Source organism: Peromyscus californicus, unplaced genomic scaffold (assembly GCF_007827085.1).
Source record: "Peromyscus californicus insignis strain IS unplaced genomic scaffold, ASM782708v3 Scaffold_19__1_contigs__length_69161282, whole genome shotgun sequence".
Classification (NCBI taxonomy): domain Eukaryota; kingdom Metazoa; phylum Chordata; class Mammalia; order Rodentia; family Cricetidae; genus Peromyscus; species Peromyscus californicus.
The window spans coordinates 21606851-21622667 of NW_026294491.1; positions in this window are offsets into that span (position 1 = coordinate 21606851).

Below are 15817 nucleotides of genomic sequence, written 5' to 3' on the forward strand. Positions count from 1 at the left end.
GGTATAATGAAAGGAATATGATGATATTCAAGATGCACCACAGGCAGAATGTTACAACGTAGTATAGGGCATGACAAGGGTGGGCCCACACCATCCTTCCCCCAGCTCAACCATCCTGTTCCCTCATGTTCCCATCCCCATTCCCTCCCTTCTATTGCTCCCCTCATCCCCAGTTTACTCATGATGATCTCATCTGTTTCCCCTTCCCAAGGCAATCCATGCACACCCTTAGGGTCCTCCTTGTTTCGTAGCTTCTCTGGAGCTGTGGGTTGTAGTCTGACTATTCTTTGCTTTGCATCTAGCATCCACTTGTGAGTGAGTACATACCATGTTTGTCTTTCTGAGTCTGAAGAGTGCCTTGAACTGGCCTAACCCAGTAATCAGATTGGCAAACACCCTAACTGTTATCATAGAGCCTTCATCCAGTAACTGATGGAAGCAGATGCAGAGATCCATAGTCAAGCACCAGGTTGACGTCCAGGAGTCCAGTCGAAGAGAAAGAAGAGCAATTATATGAGCAAGGAGGTGGGGTAAAGATCATGATGGGAAAATCTACAGAGACAACTGAACCAAGCTTGTAGGAACTCATGAACTTTAGACCAACACCTGTGGAACCTGCATGGGACCAGACTAGGCCCTTTGCATAAGGGAGACAGTTGTGTAGCTTGGTCTGTTTCAGTGGCCCCTGGTGCATGAGCTGGCTTTCTGGAGCCCATTACCTATGGTGGGACACCTTGCTCACCCTTGATGCAGGGGGGAGGGGCTTGGTCCTGCCTCAACTGAATGTACCAGGCTTTGCTAACTCCAGATGTGAGGCCTTACTCTTTTGGAGGAGGGGATGGGGGGTGGGGGGGGACTGGGGGAGTGGGAGGAGGGATAAGAGGGGGATCTGTGGTTGGTATGTAAAATGAATAAAAATTTTTAAAATAAAAAACAAAAAGAACATAGATTAATATAAAGAGGTTAATTTAAGTTTTAAGAGTTAGGAACAAACCTAAGCTAAAGCCAAGCTTTCATACTTAAGAAGACATCTCCATGTCATTATTCAGGAGTTGGCATTCTAAAGAAAGGTAGGTTACAATTAAGTATTTTTTATTCATTTTAATTTTGTGTATATGACAGCTTGCCCACATGTACGTCTGTGTACCACGTGTGTGCCTGGTGCCAATGGAAGTTGGAATGCAGTGTTGGATTCCCTATAACTGGAGTCACAGAAGACTGTGAGCTGCCACGTGGGTGCTGGGAACCAACCCCTATCCTCTGGAAGAGCAGACAGTACTATCAACCATTGAGCCATCTCTCTTTCCCCTCATCATTCAGTCTTTACTGCCCCATAGATTAGTAAATATAGACCCTTTTGGAGGAGGGAATGGAGGTTGGTTGGTTGGGGGAGAAGTCTGCGGGGCGAGGTGAGAGAGAACTCATCACTGTGATGATATTTTATTTGTGTTGAAATGTGATATTTTATTTGTATGTTAATAAATAAAGTTTGCCTGGAGATCAGAGGTCACATAGGGAGCCATAAACAGAAGTTAGGTGGTAGTAGCCCATGTCCTTAATCCGATCACATGGCAGGCAGAGTCTCTGTGTGGTCAAGGACACAGTCAAGTATGGTGACACACACCTTTAATCCCAGTACCTACCATAGAGACATGGAGGTCTGTATAGACAGGCAGTGATGAGGAAGTCATGTGGCTGGGCTTAGAGCCAATGAGAAAGCAGAACAGCAAGGCAATAAAAGCGCAGTTTAGACAGAAAGAAGCTCTCTCTTGGGAAGCTACAGTGAGGTGATAAGCTAAGGTTAGTCAGTGGCTATTCGCTATTTCTCTGAACTCTTTGGCTATTCCCCTGTATTTGGCTCTGTGTTTCTTATTTAATAAGACTGTCTAGAAATTCGTCTACACATCACACTGAATGAATTCTCATCTTAAACATTTCTCTACTTGCCTTATTTTTTTTATTTTCTTCTTTATTGCCCTTAGTATTCTCATTCATTTATTCTTTCTTAAGTTGGTTTTCCTCCTGACAATTCTGAAAAAGCAAATGTTTAACGTGAATAATGCAAGAAAAGCAGTGGATTATCACTTGTTCTTTAAAAAAATTCAAATGGAATGTGCAAATTTATCAAATCAAGTACAGCAGAAATCTCTTGAAACCTGAGAAATAATTAGTGTCACTCAAAGATAATTTGTAGGAGCCAAGATGTTTCTAATTAATAATTGACATTTCAGTAGAAGTAGATACATTAAATACATGAATTCTGGAATATGACTGAACCCAGAACAAGAATATTTTGACTTTGTAAGTCTAAATTCTGTCAAGATTTATTATCTTTGAGTGAATCAACTGATGTATTTTATTACCGATTTAAGAAAAATGATTACATAAATATGATGTGAGTTCTTGAAGGATCCACTTTTGAGACATTTTGCTTTATACTAATTGTCTTGTGTTTATCTAAGGGACTTGTTTGAAGGCCATCACAATGGTTCTGTTTATTCTGATATGCACATACACAATCAGTTCATTGATGCATATTAATGCTGGAATGAAATAAATTCTGTCATTGCTATAGGCAATATTGTGTGATCAAAAGAAATTGCAAAGGGGAATTTTTCAGATCACATAAGTACTTTTTCCCCTGTCTACTTCGTTCTCCATTTATCTGTAGGTAAATACCAGAAATGTAGTTTTACAGGTGGTTTCTCTCTCTCCTGAGAATAATTTTCCTAAATTTTATGAAATCTGATGCTACAGAACTCTACACCTGTTATTTCTATTGCTTTTGGTAATTTCTCTATATTTAAATATTCCTCCTTTGTGAAGTATTAAGTACAATATGTGGTGTTTGTTGTTATTGTGGTTGTTTTTTACCATGTTTGGTTAAATTTTGGTACTGGATCAAAATTATACTTTACTAATCAAATACTAATTATATTTATTAAATATGATTTTGCCAATAAAATTTAATATTGTTTGTTTTGTGTCAAATTCGCACTTTTATTCATGCTGTGTAGTAAATATTTCATGAAGCTGATATTTACTTTTAGAACATTACTTTTGTTTAACATGTCAATATGAAGATTGTCATATATAGGACTAAGTACAATACAGGTGTCAGACTCACATTCATACAAGAATAAAACTTTATAGAAGGTTATATTTTCATCAATGGACATTTTCTCTGATGACACTCATGTAAGAAATGTGTGAGGTGTCTTAGGGTTTTTATTACTGTAAAGAGACAGCATGAGGATTGCAGCTCTTATAAAGAAAATATTTAATTGTCGTGGCTCATTTGCAGTTTCAGAGAGTCAGTCCATTACCATCATGGTGGGGAGTATGGTGGCACCTGAATTTACCAAAAAATGTATCCCAGTGTGACTGATGACTTCAGAGATCTGCACCCTTGGAAACCCTTAGCTCAGCTAGTGAAATAGTGTCCCTTCTCACCAGAAATGGTTGGTGCTATACACTGTTGCACAATGAGCTTATGAATCTTGTAATTTTCCTGAACTTTCTGGGTCTTGCACATTTTGTTTTCTACCTGCGTCTTAGGAACCTACTTCCTACATCAGGAAAGAAAGTTTCCATTTGGTGAAGATCTCTACATAAAAACAGCACTTCTGAGAAATGGAGAGGTGGAAGCTAAACTACTGAGAGATTATTTACTATAACAAATATAAGTCTATTTTCTTGAGGAGAAGGGAAAAGACTATTTTGGCTCATGGTTTTAAAAATTGAAAATCAGTTTCTGATGTGGTAATGTAGAACAATACATATTCAAATTTAGTTATTATTTGACTTCCATGTCATCAACACATCTAAATATTCCCTTATTTAACTTATTTTCTTGAGGATTTTGTCACAATGTAGAGAAACTAAGGCAAAATGTAATAGTTTAAATAGTGGGAGACTGTAGATTACAGTTACTGTGAGATGGTCGGTCAGTGAAGTTGAAGGTCTGTCATGTGTTAAAAGTAGAATATAGCTTTTGATTGAAGGGGTGTGTGTGACACATGACTTAGACATTTCCAGATGATGCAATAAGCCAATGAAAACATCATTTACAAGATACATGATAGGGAAAGAGTTTGGTGATATACCATTTTTTTTTCATGTATATTAAGCTTAAGATTTCTGGCATGGAATTGAGTATAAGACGTCATATTCACATGCTGACCAGAATTGAAATTGACAGCACAGAAGTGATAACAGAGTTAACTGATCTTTTTAAGGCTACAGTCAGAAAAAAGAATAATAATTGTTCAGAATATCAGAATACATTGTTCAGAAACTTAACATCTGGTATTTATTCAAAGAAAGATAAATTAAAGCAGCCTATAAGGAGCTGGAAATATCAAAGTGGACCTTTGGGTTCCAAAAGTTGTAGAAACCAAAGAAAAAAGATTCAAGCTTTTTATTTCTTCCTTTTTTAAATCAAATGGTGATGAACAAGTTGTAAAGGTGATTTTCAAATTAGTTTAGATAGAAACCGTAATTGCACTAATTATATTTGAATCTAGAGAATACGGTGGTTATAAGTTACTGGAAGATGCTACTTTAATATCCTACACAATTGATTTAAAAAAAAAAACAGAGCAGTAGCTAGAAAGAGAAAAGATGTGTGATGCTGGAATTACTGTTTCAGGACGAATTTCCCTTGCCTTTGCACAGATGTCACGTAGACTGCTGATAGAGGCAAGGACATAGGAGAATAGGAGAAGGACAATATCGCAATTAGAGAAAAGTTCTTGAGGAAAATAATAACTGGGAGAGGGGACACCGAAAACCCTGCATGCAGAAACAGTTTCTGTCTGAGAACAAAATGTAAATGCGAGGTTATCCCAGGCTTGAAGCATTTATATGAAAAAAGATATATACACACATATACATATATATTCATAACACTGGAACATATTGCTTGATATTTAAATATTTTATGATGATGTAAACACAAAGAAATCAAGCAATTTGATTACATAAATATTAAGACTATAATTTGACCAAATATCATAAATATGCATAAAATGTTGAAATAACAAAACCCTGTTAGTGATGTGAAACACAACACAGAGTAAAGAAAATATGTTATAAATAAAAGACAAATATATTCTTAGAATAAAAATCCTAAGTTGAAAATACCAAGGAAGGCAATGACTACATGTGATACAGGAAACAGCAAGAAACGTTCTTTCCCATTTAATGAAGAAACAATGGGCAAACTGCACAGCTACCTGTTTACTAACCCACTAGAGGTACTGTAGGCATTTGTAGCTATCACCTTACTTTGAGCACTCCACAGGGATGGTAAAAGGTAGCATAGAGAAAGCCTTATGGAGTTGGGTGATAAAACCGAATTCATTCAGTAGGCCCCGTTATGTGGGCATTGACATTCACAAGAGTTTCCTACCTTTACCTTCCACATTTTATTCTCACTTTGTGTGAGTGAGGAGAGTCAGAGCTTGGGCCCTGCCAGCACCTGTTGGTGCTGTGGTCTTAACTCCACCTTGAGTTTTGATTTTCATGTAATTGACTCTTGGATTTAGTCTGGAGACACTGGTTTTCATTAGAGGGATGTAGGATAGGTAGGAAAACATTCACAGAGGAGGAGAATTCAACAGAGAGGTAGAAAGAAGACGCATAAGCATTTCTAGACAAAATACTAACACAGAGAATGCTTAGCAAGTATGATCAGTGATATGAGCATAGACAGAGAATGTTGTCTGGTCATTGGAGAGAGCGCATAGCTGGAAACATGGGCAGGATTCTCACTGCTACTAAATGTAAGATGAAAAAAAAATGCCTGAATTTTGAAAGCTATGTTTAGATTTGAAGAACGTAGTCTTCTCCACAATGACTGTGCATCTATCTGGTGTTCACCAGCTCATCTTTCAATTCTTTAAAAAGGGTGGAAAAGAAAAAAAGAAACAGAAAAATGATGTCTCAGAAAAAACGATTAGAGAATAGACAAATAACTCCATCATAATTCAAAATAAACCATGTAAATTGCTTCCATTTTCCTGAAATGCTACAAAAAGCTTGTGAAGGATAATATCTTTGTATCTGAAATGATTCTGCCCCCCCACTCTTCTTCCGCAGAAGCAGAAGTTCAACAGAGAATATGCAATGGAAAGGCAGGAAAGAGTTGGGATGCATTTTACACTAATTTTCTTCAAAAGCTAAAATCTAAAAATGTTAAGTTGCAGTTTTCATTAGTTTGGGCTCATTTCTAAACCTTGACAGGTGCCTGATAATATAATCTCATGTACACTGTTCAATGTCACAAATGGAAAAGTTAGCAGTAAAAGTAATTTCAGACAACATCATGATTTATAATGTCTTAATTTTTACAGCCCTCATTTAACCTTTTCATGTTCAAGGAATGACTGGATTCAGACTTATATAGTAATGAAATTCCTTGATGTCAAGAAATACAAGGCAATGACATTCTGCCTCTGCTCTCATAAGGGATGCTCAGTGACGGCTAAGATGGTAGATAACTGACACTAATTGGTACCCCTGATTGCCGTGGCAGATCCTCTTCATGATACTTATGTGTGTAGAGTATCTTGATACTCTCTCATATTAAATACATGCCTCTGTGAAATCAGCCCTCTGGTATCTACAACTGAATAATAAATACGTTTGTAGCTACTGGATGTGATACTCTAAAAATGACATTATAGCTTTAGCTTTAGAGATGCATTTAGAAGTAATGTACAAAAGCTGTGGACTACAAAGAATGTATTCCTTATAAAGTTTTTCTTGTGTTCATTAACAGACAAGTATAAATGTAAAAAATTATTCTGTCTGAAATATAACCACAAATGCTGCTGATGGTGTATAAAGAGCCTGCAAATTTCTCCCCTTTAAAGTGATATTTAAATAATTGAAATCTTATTAGATATGATTTTAAACCCTTTTTTTCCTCTTAATATCTTCAAATAATAAGCCTTTCCCCAGTGCATTCCCACAACATTGCCTAATAGCAATAAACATTTTTAATGGTTGCATACAATTATATTAAGTGGTTTCTCACCATGTACTTGGCCTTCCCCCCTGCTTGGAAATGTAGGTTATTCAGATTTTGCTATTATAAAGCTAACTATGTTTAATATCTCTATGCATTCTGATCTTCTCAATTTTTAATTGATCTTTGTATAAACAGTTGTAAATTTCCAGAACATCCTCAGAAATTCTTAACAGTGGAGGCCAGTTACCTAACTGTAGTACAATCCATACTCTGCTCACCTGCTTTAAAATTAAGCATTAGGAAGACATTCAAGCCTAGGCAATAAGTCTTTCCCTTATTTCCTCTAACTATATTTCACTGATGGTGACAGGCAGAGGCCTTGCTAATGAATTCACTTGCTGGTACTATGAGTAAAGGAATTACCTATTGTCAGCTTTTGAGCCTTCAAAAGTGAATGACACTGTATTTACACTTATTGTTTTCAAGACTGGCATTTCAATTTCACATGAAACAAGTGTATATCATAAAAAAAAATAAATCTTTTTCGTGCATATATGTAGCTGTCTGTGCATGTCTAGGTGTGCTCTGGTACACATGGCTGTGAATGTTCGTGGAGGCCAGAGGACCACGTTGACTCTCATTCCTCAAGTACGGCCTACCTTCTTTGCTGAGTCTGGGTATTTCATTGACCTAGAGCCCACTGAGTCAGCCACATTGACTGACCAGTAAGACAGGGCATTGATCTGTCCCCAGCTTGCTAGAACTGAGATTACAGACATGGAGCCTCTTGTTCACATGGGCTCTGGAGGCCTGGACTAAGGTTCTCATGCTTATATGACAAGCACCTCTCTCCATCTCTAAAATCCATGTCTATTCTCTGTTTTTTCAATCTGTGGATTTTTTATTTCCACTTTGCATATAAAAATTTTAAATATTTTAGGAGAAAATTCTAGCCAAAATAATTCATCGTTATTTATTTAGGACATTTTGGTGTTTTTTTTTTTCAAAATAAAAAAAAAATGCTAAATGCATTATGCCCGGAATGGTTAACAGATTGTCTCAAAATTGCATACAATGAATTCCCTCTTTCTTTATATATATATATATATATATATATATATATATATATATGTGTGTGTGTGTGTGTGTGTGTGTGTATACTTTCTCTTTTATTACATAATAAGACAATATTTAATAAGTGCTATTTCTTGGCAGTCAGTTCTTTTTTATCACTCTGATCCTCTAAGTTGACATCAGTTTCACAGTATTTAAATTAGGTCTGGGTAGGCTAGAGCTCTCTCAATGCTCTTTCTTCTACATTAGAATTCTTTTTGTAGTCTGCCCTGTTCACTTTTCCTCTTAAGCTTTGGAATCATTTGGTGGAAGTTTCAAAATAAATTCTGTTAGCTTTCCCAGGAGAATTTAATTAATTCATTAATGAACAGGGGCTAAGATCCATCTAAGACTAATTCCCCCCTAATAAGTGGATAGTATGAAGTTATCATTTAATATCCTGAAGATGGCTTGTCAAAGTCACCTCGGTCAAAGTAAGGGAAGCTGCTTTTTTTGCAGTGGGCAGTAGTGAAAACAGAAATTCAACTGGTCACGGTGTAGAGAGTAAATGACTGTTGAAAGCTCATTCATAAACAGGGCATCTGTATCAATATTCCAAGGAACGCCGGGGGGTGGTGGTGGCGCACGCCTTTAATCCCAGCACTTGGGAGGCAGAGCCAGGCAGATCTCTGTGAGTTCGAGGCCAGCCTGGGCTACCAAGTGAGTTCCAGGAGAGGCGCAAAGCTACACAGAGAAACCCTGTCTCGAAAAACCAAAAAAAAAAAAATATATATATTCCAAGGAACACCTTGGAATAGAGGGCAAAAAGAATGTAGGATCCAGAGTTTGCTGCAGAACTGTCTTCTGGAGCTGGCATGTCTGCTGTACCCAGTGCTCACCGCAGCTGCAGTCGCCTGCACGAGATCTACATAAAACTGGCTCATCATCATGTCATCGTATGTGAGGGATGTTCTTCAGGTCCACCCATCATTGAGGAATTGCTGGAAGTTTATGGATACAGGAGGATTAATTTTCTTCAGTGGTGTCCTGGTAAGTTGCTCATGTTAGAGTAAATAACCTCTATTCATGTTCGTGTAGTCACTCATAATTAAATAAAACTGTCAAAAGAAATAACATCAATTTTTAATCTTCTCACTAGCAAGGTTTCAGGAAAGTAGGTAGACAAGGTATAGAAGCTGAATGATGGGAAAAGTGCTATTAGTACTGTCTTCTCTATGTGACATAGCCATTGAACTCACCAACTCACAGCAGCTGTAGCTACCTATGTAAGCCCTGCATAAAATTAAGCCAACCAAAATACCAGTATAGACAAGGTAGATGAACTCCAGGCCCTACCCCATACTGAGGAGATACTGGATAGTTGCTGGGGGAGGAGAAATCATTCTTTATTGAGAATATGGCCAATGGCAGGCTTTACATCCTCTACTGGATGGCTCCACACCCATGTACATGTGGCAGCTCTAACTGGACTTCCTTGGTTATCAAAAACTAACCAACCAACAACAACAACAGCAAGAAAAAACCATGAAGCCAGGTGGGAGTGGGTGGGGAATATGTTAAGGTAGATATGAAGGAAGTTGGATGGGGGAAATGAGAAGGTAAACTAGGTTCATATTTCATTGTGTATATCTATGAAAATTTTAGAAATGAGAAAAATATTAAGTGACAGTAGAATAGGAAAGGAGGTATTGAGAAGAACAAGTTTTCATTGGAAGAAAACGGGGAATTAATAGGTGATAGGAAAGTGTTGAAGATGACCAAATCCTGCCTATCCCTATATAAAATTGTCAAATTGCAAATAAATAAATAAATAAATAAATAAATAAATAAGTAAATAAGTAAATGCTTTCTTGGCCATAGGACTCCATTATTCATTAATATGACTCCTCTGTGTCATGACATGATTATTATTTATTAAGTTTTACCAACCATTGTCTAAGAACATTTTGAGATATAGGAATTACAGAACATCAGTAGGCATTCCTGTGGCTCGTGGTGAATATATAGAGCAAGTAGAAACCAAGATACATATACCTAGAATCCTACATAAAGCAAGGAGGGAAGTGTGTAAAAGGTTCACAGCCTAACACTTATCTATCCAGACACCGGAGTGTTGCATGTTTCTCATACTACATTAATCACAGAAGATTGGACTGAAAACTTATGTAGAAAAAGGCCTTCTTACCTTTAATCAGCATAAGCAGTATCTAATCCACCAGTGCCTGAGCTAAATGGGCAGTTACTTTCCTAGTAGCATTACATCTCAATACTCTATTCCATAAATAGTATTTGAACTCTGTGCAATACTCCATGTATATTTAAGCAGTACTGTGCCCAGAAGTATTCTTTCATAATATTAATTTTCCAAGGGGAGATTTTATTAACACATTCTTTTCTCACCCAGAAAACTAAAGGAGAGACTACCATAATAGTTTTCTGTTTGATTTGTTTATCTACACCTCAAATGATTTTATACAGGGGACTCTTAATGATTAATTCATAAAAAAATAAACTGATAAGTAAAAAAGGTCATGATGAACACAAAAAGAAGAAACAATAAAAAGTAGGGAATGATTTATTTTCTCCTTTTATTAAAAATAGATTATTTTCTGGCCAGGCAGCCGTGGCACACACCTTTAATCCCAGCACTTGGGAGGCAGAGCCAGGCAGATCTCTGTGAGTTCGAGGCCAGCCTGGTCTACAGAGTGGGATCCAGGACAGACACCAAAATTACACAGAGAAACCCTGTCTCAAAAAACCATAAAAAAAAGCAAAAAACATTTTCTCATACTATTTCCTGATTACAATGTCCCCTCCTTCTACTCTCTGTTCTTTCTACCTCCTTTTCCATCTAGATTTACTCCATTTCTTTTTCTCAATAGAAAACAACAGACTTCTAAGAGGTAACAAAAAAAATCATAGCAAAATAAAATATAATAAGATAACAAAAAAAGCTATCACATCAAAATTGCACAAGGATAACAAACAGAAGGAAAAGAGCCCCAAGAGAAAGCACAAGAATCAGAGACCCACTCATTCACACACTCAGGAGTCCTATAAAAATAAATAAACTGATATAAAGCTATAGTATATATCTAGAAGACTTAATGCAGATCAATGTTGGTCCTGTTTTTGCTGTTTCATCCTCTGTGAATTTGTTTAAGCTTTGCTCAGTTGATTTAGAGGGCCTTGATCTCCATTATCCTCCATCATAGATATTACTGAACAGACAAATGGATAAAGAAGATATGTTACATGTAGACAATGAAGTATTACTCAGCTGTTAAATAAAATGACATGATGAAATTTGTAGGCAAATGGATGGAACTAGAAAAAAAAATTACTCTGAGTATGGTAACCTAGACCAAGGAAGATAAATATGGTGCACATTCACTTATATGTGGATGTTAGCCAGTAAATAATTGATAACCAGTCCATAGTCACAGAGAGGTCAGATATCTCCCTAGGATGGGAAAATAGATTTTATGAGTGGACTGGGGAGTAGGAGTGGGGAATGGGAAAGGTAAGATCAGGTGAGAAGAGGGAGGGGAGATCGGCTTAAGACAAGGAATGCAAAAAGAGAAGACAGCTAGAATTAAGGGGCATTTGAGGCATGGTATTAAAACCTAGTGCAGTGAAAACTTCCTAAAATACATTAGCAATCCAAATGAAATCTCCAGATAATGAGGGAGATGGCTTCCCAACTGGCCTTCTCTCATTACTAAAAGAAGGTCAGTAATAGGTCTGGATTAAATCGAATTGAGTTGTTGTCCACAGGGGTCACATGAAATCCCAAACAACCTAGGCAGTTGCCAAGAAAATAGGTTGCTCTCTGAAAAAGAACAGCAGGATTCCATTGCTTAAGATAACACCCACACAACTCATTGAACATGGAATTTTCAAACTGACGCCTACATAAAACTTTCAATCCCATCTTGTAGTTGTCTTTGGTATGAGACAGTATCTGCAGGCTACCAAAGGAGAAATATGAGCACCAATGCAGCCACAAACCCTTTGATGTACAGTACTGTCCTACCTTCAAAATATGCTGGTGCAATGGTGGCCCATAACTTCAGAGAGAAGGCAACCAATGTCTGATTTGCCTTAAGGCCCGTTCCACAAGATGGAACCCATACCCAGCACAGCATGGGTGACCAAGAACTGGAAACCAGATAGCCCAGAAACTTAGGGTAAAACCAAATACTACTGATTTACAAAGAGAAAAAGTAACAAGAAAACTCCTAATGATATTCTACTATACTCACAGATCAATGCCTTATTCTGGCATCATCAGAGAAGCTTCTTCCTGCAGCAGATGAGAACAAATGCAGAGACCCACAGACAGACATTGTACAGAGAGAGAGACCTAGGAACACACTTCTCTAAATGGGATGTCTCCATCAAACTCCCACCCCCAGAAGTCATGGAATGCCACAGAAGAGGATGTAGGAAAAGTAGGGAACGATTTAACATTTAAATCTATTAGTCAAAAATTATTCAGAATCAAGCTAAGCTGTAAACTCAACTCACTTAAACAAAACAGATACACATTCAGCTATTTGACTCTGTCAATTACTTCTTTATGCACTAAATTCTCAATGGAGTTTCAAAAAAAATAAAGACATCACCTCTTAATCCTTTGTAAAAAAATAAATAAATAAAAAGAAGAAATTTCAGATAAGAATCTGATCAGGGAGGCCAAATTGATGAAGTGAGGAATGATAGCTATATCATCTAATTAGTGGGATAAGGGGTATAACTATTTTAAAAGTTTCTCCAATATTGGCCAATATGGTAGGATTCCAGGGCAGGTTAATTGCTATCCTTTGGGGTGGAAGAACAACCAGGCAACTAATGTAGCCAGCTTCCTGATTATTTGGTCTGATTAAATGACCAGGTAAGGAAATACAGACACATTCACGTAAGGACTGTGTGCCTCTTACCCTCATACTTGGGAGGCGGGCAGAAGCAGGACAACAGAGAACAGGATAGCAGGCTGGGCTACTCCTCAAGGCCTTATATCTAAATAAATACATAATAGTAATAATAGTTATTATGTGGATCTAATTATTATGTAGTTATCAAAATGTTTCTTCAGAAGCCCGATAAATTTATTGAAATCTTTCCAGTTGACCTCTAACAAAATTGAACATTGGACATTTTAACAGCATGCTCATTGATCTATGCTACTAATTAGATGGAATCTACATAATTTACAATCTATGTGGATAGTGTGTACCTCTTATAAAAGTACATGTGTTATGTGTTAATTCTAGTCATCATTTGAATGTCTAGCTTTTCAAACTGAATATGAAAGCCAAAGACTTTGTATCTCTCAAGTGACTGTGTTGATCCACTTAATGACAATTGCATTGATCTTGTGTGTTGCATTTCTGCTTTCCTACTGTACTGACTACTTATTTTGCTTCTGGTAATTAAAAGGTTATGTTTCAAATGGGTATTTTTATGTTTATGATGATACATTTATTTAAGTTGTCCTATTACCAATAAAAATTCATCTGTCAGATATTGGGGTTAAAAACCTGATGAATCAAGAAAGTAGCAGAGGAGTGACCAACTGACCCTCTCTCCACACTTCCCACATCAAAAGAATAGTCAAACATCCAAGTCCCTCCCTTCTCTTTCTGTGCATCTCTCTATCTGTGCTGGCTTCTCCATGGCTAATTTCAGTCAGCTAGTGGCTAACTCCACCTCCTGATTCAAGGTTACTTTATTAACAGTTTCAGAGTGTCAGTGTGATCAAATATCCTACAACACTATAATAAAAGGCAAGAATGTATTTTGCTTTTGTTTATTTATTGTTTATTTATTATATATTATTATCTGAATATGTGACCTCAATTCACTCTGATCTATTTCCAACCTCATCTATAATCGTACACAACACCTTCTGATTATCTCAATGTTGGTTTATCAGTTCCTGAGAAAGACATTCAAAGACATCGTCATCTAATGGATTCATGATGCTCATTCATGCTCCATCTATCATAGAAGTTGCTACACTGGTTTTCTACCGACTACATTTATTGATCATTTCTCTTAAAGATTATTTTAATAGTAACCTTTATTTTGTCTAGTAATTGTAAGATATGTGCATTGGATTGTATCAAAGTATTAAAAACAGATAACTATTTATCTGACTTTTAAAAGTCATTCATTTAATTAACATATGCACCAATATTGCTTGTATACTTGTGGATAATGCTTACTCAATTATAAGAATCCCCGTACAAGAATTCCCACACACTCTCCGTATCTATAGACAATTATTTCTTCAAGGATTTAGACCTCTCTTTAGGATTTATCTTTAAGTTTATATTAACCAGACATCTCTAGTCATGTGCCTTAAAGGATATTAGAGTTGTCCTTTGATGACAGTTTTTCTAATTTTCAGGTTGACATAATAAAATACTAACATCAAATGCTCCCCTCTTCTTTTCACTCAGCAGTCATTCCCGAGGAGACAATCTCCCAGTGGAACTCAACCTTCCTAATGTTGTGACCCTTTAAAACAGCCCGTCATATTGTGGTAACTCCAACCTTGAAATTATTATGCTGTTCCTTCATAAGTGTAATTTGCTACTGTTATTAATTGTAATGTAAGTATCGGATATGCAGGCTATCTGATATGTGACCCCTGTGGGAGTTGTGACCCACAGGTTGAGAAGCACTGTTATAGGGAGGGGGAATTCCAACATCCAAGGCAACAGTGGGAAGCAGCCCTCTCTCGACTTCCATGTGAGCAAGAAGGAAATCTTTGCTGTGTAGCCTCTGAGGCCTTAGAGCTGTCCCGTGCGGTCCCATCTTTCATTCTAATCTTATTAGTAAGGGGATTGGTATCACAGTTACCAGAGATAATGATATTTTCCTTAAAACTCCACCTATTATTCCTTGTGAATTCATTAAAAAATGAGTGAAAGTAATAAATTCATTTCTTTCAGTAGCCCATTCAATTGATATAAATAATATTAAGTGACCTATGTGTACTTAAGTGGAGTTTTTTCTAGGTTTTTCGTTTTACACTTATTTATTTATATTGTGTATGTGGGGTTGGGGCATGTGTGTGCACAGGGTACATGTGGAGGTCAGGAGACAGCTTGTGGGAGTTCTCTGCTTCCACAATATAGGTTCCAGGGATCTCATAGTGTTTGGCAATAAGCTCCTCTACGTGCTGATCCATCTCACTGATCCATAAGTTCATAGTTGTTTTGTCTTGTTATTTGTTTGTTCAGCTTTGTTTTGTTTTCTTTTAAGTTGGAGACATTTTCCATGGGGTCTAGTTCATTTGCTTCTACAATTTTGCAGTTATGTTAATGTTAGCAATCTTACCAGATATTATGACAAAAATGCCTAGTCTACTCAAACAGGATTAGAAAAATCTTGCTTTATCCAGCCCAAGATAACATCCACTGCCAAATTTTTCCATCTACAACTCTGATAAATCATATATATCAATGAATGACCCACAGTGGAAAACAAACATAAAAATCCTTTGAATGTTGTGATTCAGAAATAAGTTTTGTTGCACACTGACTTGACACATAAGGTAAAGTACAATTGAAGCAAGTTCTACATACATCAACTCCACTGCTGTCTAATGAAACTCAGAATCCACGGAACATGAAGGGAATTAACAGGCTGCAGCATGCACTGAAGGCTCACCTGCCCTCTTCTACTTCTCTCTGTGGCATTGGGAAAGTGAGCCTCTTTCCCTTTCTTTTTTTTTTTTTCTAACAACTACTCAAG